Source organism: Lepidochelys olivacea, assembly GCF_965140295.1.
Source record: "Lepidochelys olivacea isolate rLepOli2 genome assembly, chromosome: 10".
Lineage (NCBI taxonomy): Eukaryota > Metazoa > Chordata > Testudines > Cheloniidae > Lepidochelys > Lepidochelys olivacea.
Window position 1 is genome coordinate 48213205 of NC_140420.1, and position 6592 is coordinate 48219796.

The following is a 6592-nucleotide window of genomic DNA, read 5'->3' on the forward strand; positions in this document are numbered from 1 at the left end:
CAAGCAGCTGGAGGCAGGATAAGGAGAGGGGCTAAAGGGCAAAATCAGGGTGGAGCCGGAGTTAAGCTGGGAGCGAGGTGCTGACAGAGGGCAAATGCTGGCCCAGGCAGGGCACAGGGGTAACAGGTACCCCAGTGGGGCTGAGACACCAGCGTTTGCCAAAATGGGGGGGGGGGCAAAGGGGCTTTTTTGTATTTCCCCTCTCACAGACAGCACCTCTCAGCATCGGCTTCCCGGGGCCGGGTTCTTAAAGTCACAGACATCCAATGCCTCCTCAATGCAGCTGCTCTTTGTCTTATCTAAGCGGCTGAGGCTATGTCTACACTGCACACTTCAAAGCGCTGCCGCGGGTGCCAGTGCTCCTGGTAATCCGCCTCGACCAGGGGATTAGCTCCGAGCACTGGGAGCCGCGCCTGTCCACACTAGCGCTTTTCAAACTTGCGCTCGGGGGCCGGGGGTGATTTTTCACACCCCTGAGCCAGCAAGTTAGAGCGCTTTAACTTGCCAGTGTAGATAATCCCCGAGACTTAATTCAGTGAAACATTTTACATCTATCCCCTCAGAAACAAAGAATCCCTTATCACTGTATCTGAATGCATAGAGTCTCCAAGCAGTTTCCCAAGTTGTCTTATCTGCTGCTGGGATTCCCTGAATTCCCTGAATTTTTAATTCTAATTTTTTCTTCTCATTTTTAGAGCAGATGTTTATTCTGTTGGATCATCTGACTTCCACTGACTGAATTTCTGACCTATTGTCAAAACTCTGTTTTGAGTCAATCCACCAATGGTGTAAATATTGGTGGTCAGACAAATAGTCCGCCTAATCTAATATCCTGTCTCGTGACAGTGGCCAATGCCAGGTGCTTCTAAGGGAATGATCAGATCAGGCAATGGCTCATTGAACCATCCCATTGTCCACTCCCAGCATCTGGCAGCCAAAGGATGGTTTAGGGACATGCAGAGCATGGGCCTGCATCCCTGATTATTGTGACAAAGTGGGAACATTCTTAATGTTTCCTCTGAATACTGTAGGGGTGCCTCAGTTTCCTCTTGTGGGTGCAATTGCTGTAGACCTAACCCCCTCCCCTTTCTACAGCTCCATCTATGCATTATATGCAACATATGCAAGGGCTGTAATGCAAGAGGCGTACAGGCCTGTCTCCTGTAAGACTTGGCTTGAGCTAAAGCATTGACGTATGCTAGGCTATGGCACTTGACACAAATAATGGACTAGGCCAATTTCTAACTAAATAAGAACCAAAGGGCCTCTGAAAAGGCCCTAGCTGCCCCTTGTATGCACCCTCCACCCTGCAAAAAGTCCCTAGTCAAAATGCTGCCATAACAAACCGCAGATCTTGAAAATGACAAGGTGCATCAGCACTGTGCTAATTATGAAGCTGTTTTTTTATTTTCCTTATAAGGCTTTATTAATAATGCTTGAGTGGTGGAAAATTACTAATCGGTTCGACTTGAACATGGAGCTATATAAGACTGGTGTTATAGGGGCAGGGCAGAGAGAAATCAGGCTGGCACCTGCGTGTGACCATCTCTGACTCTCTCCCTGCATGCTTGTACTCAATAAAAGGCCTCAGATTGTTTGAACCAAACAAAAAGTATGACTCATTTTCCACAACATCCTATGCATTTCTTAAGTCTCTAGGTGGTGGGATAAGGGGGTGTAATTGTTGCAAAGCAAAGGGCCAACATACATAAATGGCCGACACTCTGTCTCTTGGCAACTGATAGCCTGGGCCCTTCCCCCCTGCAAGGTGATAGCTAAAGGTGTTGGAGAACAAAGGAATCAGGTGACCTCCTGGCCCGGGAAAGGGACAAAGCCCAGAGGAGGAGGGGCTGGAGAGTGAGTCAGTTTGGGGCTGGCTGGGGACGTGGAGCGAAGTGCAGATGTGGTTGTGTGGCTCACTGCCCCCCAAAATGGACCCGGCTGAGGGGTTCTGTTCTCTGTACCTACAAGCTCTATTTTAGACAGTGTTCCTGTCATCTAATAAACCTCTGTTTTACTGGCTGGCTGAGAGTCACGTCTGACTGTGAACTTGGGGTGCAGGACCCTCTGGCTTCCCCAGGACCCCACCTGGGCAGACTTGCTGTGGGAAGCGCACGGAGGGGCAGAGGATGTTGAATGCTCCAAGGTCAGACCCAGGAAGGAGGAAGCCGTGTGAGCTTCTTGCCCTGAAGATAGTCTGCTCACAGAGAGGAGACTGGCTTCGTAGGGAGCAGTTCCAGAGCATCGCCCGGGGACTCCATGACAATTATCTTGGCTAATAGCCAATCTACTTATCCTGAGGGACTGATCTAATTCTTTGTTCAATCCATTCATAGTTTTTCCTTTCAAAGTATAATGAACACTCATCTACAATCCCAAGATATCTTTACAACCACAAGAATTCTAAATTTATGAGTTATACACCCTCCAGTCAAGAATTTTTAATAAAGAAATTATGTCTTCTTGTTGTGCCTCTTTGTTCCTGAGCCTGTAGGGTTCAGTAAGGCCAGTTCCAATGCCTTGAGCCGAAACACCTGAATGAATCTTAGTCTACCCTCATACAGTTCCTGTTAGCTTTGCCAAACATTTCGTATACCTAAGACCATATCTACACTTTAAGTGTGGGTTAACTCAAGTTATGTCAGCATAGATTCACTATGGTTACTATGTCACTTGTGTGCATGCCTCCTGGACTCCTTGCCTCAGCAGTCAGGGTACTCACCAGAAGCACTTGTATAGATTCAGAGTGAGGTGCACCATGACTAGATATCCCACTGTCCACCCACTGTATTTTGGGAAGCTTTGGTTTTGCAATATATGCTGGGTACCAAACAGGTCAGACAGGGGTGGTTGTGGCCATGGGATCAAACTTATTATAATGCATTGTTAACTATCCACTAATTTTATATGTATCCCATACATAAATGTATACATAATGTTTATACCTTTTTTTCTAAACCCACTAACCTGTCTGGCCCTCCTCATTGTCTGCCATCTCACACAGAATCATGGAGCTTGCATGGCTCTGCACTATTGTCATAAGCGTTTTCACCCAAAGCTGCATGCTCCTTTAGTATTTGCAGATCAGCAAACATAGAATCATAGAATATCAGGGTTGGAAGGGACCTCAGGAGGTCATCTAGTCCAACCCCCTGCTCAAAAGCAGGACCAATCCCCAATTAAATCATCCCAGCCAGGGCTTTGTCAAGCCTGACCTTAAAAACTTCTAAGGAAGGAGATTCTACCACCTCCCTAGGTAACGCATTCCAGTGTTTCACCACCCTCCTAGTGAAAAAGCTTTTCCTAATATCCAACCTAAACCTCCCCCACTGCAACTTGAGACCATTACTCCTTGTCCTGTCCTCTTCTACCACTGAGAATAGTCTAGAACCATCCTCTCTGGAACCACCTCTCAGGTAGTTGAAAGCAGCTATCCAATCCCCCCTCATTCTTCTCTTCTGCAGACTAAACAATCCCAGTTCCCTCAGCCTCTCCTCATAAGTCATGTGTTCCAGACCCCTAATCATTTTTGTTGCCCTTCGCTGGACTCTTTCCAATTTATCCACATCCTTCTTGTAGTGTGGGGCCCAAAACTGGACACAGTACTCCAGATGAGGTCTCACCAATGTCGACTAGAGGGGGACGTCCCTCGATCTGCTCGCTATGCCCCTACTTATACATCCCAAAATGCCATTGGCCTTCTTGGCAACAAGGGCACACTGCTGACTCATATCCAGCTTCTCGTCCATTGTCACCCCTAGGTTCTTTTCCGCAGAACTGCTGCCTAGCCATTCGGTTCCTAGTCTGTAGCTGTACATTGGGTTCTTCCGTCCTAAGTGCAGGACTCTGCACTTATCCTTATTGAACCTCATCAGATTTCTTTTGGCCCAATCCTCCAATTTATCTAGGTCCCTCTGTATCCTATCCCTGCCCTCCAGCGTATCTACCACTCCTCCCAGTTTAGTATCATTCGCAAATTTGCTGAGAGTGCAATCCACACCATCATCCAGATCATTTATGAAGATATTGAACAAAACCGGCCCCAGGACCGACCCCTGGGGCACTCCACTTGACACCGGCTGCCAACTAGACATGGAGCCATTGATCAGTACCCGTTGAGCCCGACAATCTAGCCAACTTTCTACCCACCTTATAGTGCGTTCATCCAGCCCGTACTTCTTTAACTTGCTGACAAGAATACTGTGGGAGACCGTGTCAAAAGCTTTGCTAAAGTCAAGAAACAATACATCCACTGCTTTCCCTTCATCCACAGAACCAGTAATCTCATCATAGAAGGCGATTAGATTAGTCAGGCATGACCTTCCCTTGGTGAATCCATGCTGACTGTTCCTGATCACTTTCCTCTCATGTAAGTGCTTCAGGATTGATTCTTTGAGGACCTGCTCCATGATTTTTCCGGGGACTGAAGTGAGGCTGACTGGCCTGTAGTTCCCAGGATCCTCCTTCTTCCCTTTTTTAAAAATTGGCACTACATTAGCCTTTTTCCAGTCATCCAGGACTTCCCCCGTTCGCCACGAGTTTTCAAAGATAATGGCCAATGGCTCTGCAATCACAGCCGCCAGTTCCTTTAGCACTCTCAGATGTGACTCGTCCGGCCCCATGGACTTGTGCACGTCCAGCTTTTCTAAATAGTCCCTAACCACCTCTTTCTCCACAGAGGGCTCACCATCTATTCCCCATGTTGTGATGCCCAGCGCAGCAGCCTGGGAGCTGACCTTGTTAGTGAAGACAGAGGCAAAAAAAGCATTGAGTACATTAGCTTTTTCCACATCCTCTGTCACTAGGTTGCCTCCCTCATTCATTAAGGGGCCCACACTTTCCTTGGCTTTCTTCTTGTTGCCAACATACCTGAAGAAACCCTTCTTGTTACTCTTGACATCTCTCGCTAGCTGCAGCTCCAGGTGCGATTTGGCCCTCCTGATTTCATTCCTACATGCCCGAGCAATATTTTTATACTCTTCCCTGGTCATATGTCCAACCTTCCACTTCTTGTAAGCTTCTTTTTTATGTTTAAGATCCTCTACGATTTCACCGTTAAGCCAAGCTGGTCGCCTGCCATATTTATTATTCTTTCGGCACATCGGGATGGTTTGTCCCTGTAACCTCAAAAGGGATTCCTTGAAATACAGCCAGCTCTCCTGGACTCCTTTCCCCTTCATGTTAGTCCCCCAGGGGATCCTACCCATCCGTTCCCTGAGGGAGTCGAAGTCTGCTTTCCTGAAGTCCAGGGTCCGTATCCTGCTGCTTACCTTTCTTCCCTGTGTCAGGATCCGGAACTCAACCAACTCCCAGATTCCCATCCACTTTTGCTTCCCCTACTAATTCTTCCCAGTTTGTGAGCAGCAGGTCAAGAAAAGCTCCCCCCAGTTGGCTCCTCTAGCACTTGCACCAGGAAATTGTCTCCTACGCTTTCCAAAAACTTCCTGGATTGTCTATGCACCGCTGTATTGCTCTCCCAGCAGATATCAGGAAAATTAAAGTCACCTATGAGAACCAGGGCGTGCAATCTAGTAGCTTCCGCGAGCTGCCGGAAGAAAGCCTCATCCACCTCATCCCCTCATACATGTGGGGTGTGACATTATACTCTATATTCTTTATGAAAATATGCTTATGATATGGATATGACATAGCTAATATATACTTTATACAAGATGGCTGATATGGGGTATCATTGCAAAACTTAAGACCTATTGACTGCGTTTATCCAACCTGTATGCATGTAATGTTTGTATCTGAGGCTAGAAATATTGACCATGTCTCTGTATTTCAAATGTGCTCTGTTGGATGAGGCCAGACAATGTTAGTGGCTTATTGAATGAAAGCATAAACACATAAAGATTACCCCAGGAACTGTGTGCAATAGAAACCTCTGAACGATAGTGCTATACAATGGGGACTTCTTGACCAAGTTCAGATACCTCTACACAGTGGGTGCTGTTTGACCCAGGTCACAGCAAAGAGCCTTCCAGAAAGTGGGGGGAAGAAAGAAAAGGTGGACAATGACAGCCTACAAGAATAACTGGAAACAACCTGAGGTACAAAGACTGAACAGTGAGAAGTGATTGTCCCAGCAATCTGGATGATGGGAAGACAAACCCTTCAGCTCAGCATACTGAGAATGAGAAGAACTTACTGAAGAATAGTCCAGATGTGTCTAATATATCGGGTGTCCCCAGTATGCAGAGAGGCCTTTTCTTTTCTTTTCTTTTATTAGGCCTTCACTGCTAATAAAACTAATGAAAACAACACAAGACAAGTGACGTTTTAACAGTGAAGACAAAGGCTGAAGAAAACGTCTCAAAAATTAAATGAGAGAGCAATGAGGTGACGTGAGTACCACGGTTCTGAGTGGTTTCAGAGTAACAGCTGTGTTAGTCTGTATTCACAAAAAGAAAAGGAGTACTTGTGGCACCTTAGAGACTAACCAATTTATTTGAGCATAAGCTTTCGTGAGCTACAGCTCACTTCATCAGATGCATATCGTGGAAACTGCAGCAGACTTTATATATACACAGAGAATACGAACCAATACCTCCTCCCACCCCACTGTCCTGCTGGTAATAGCTTATCT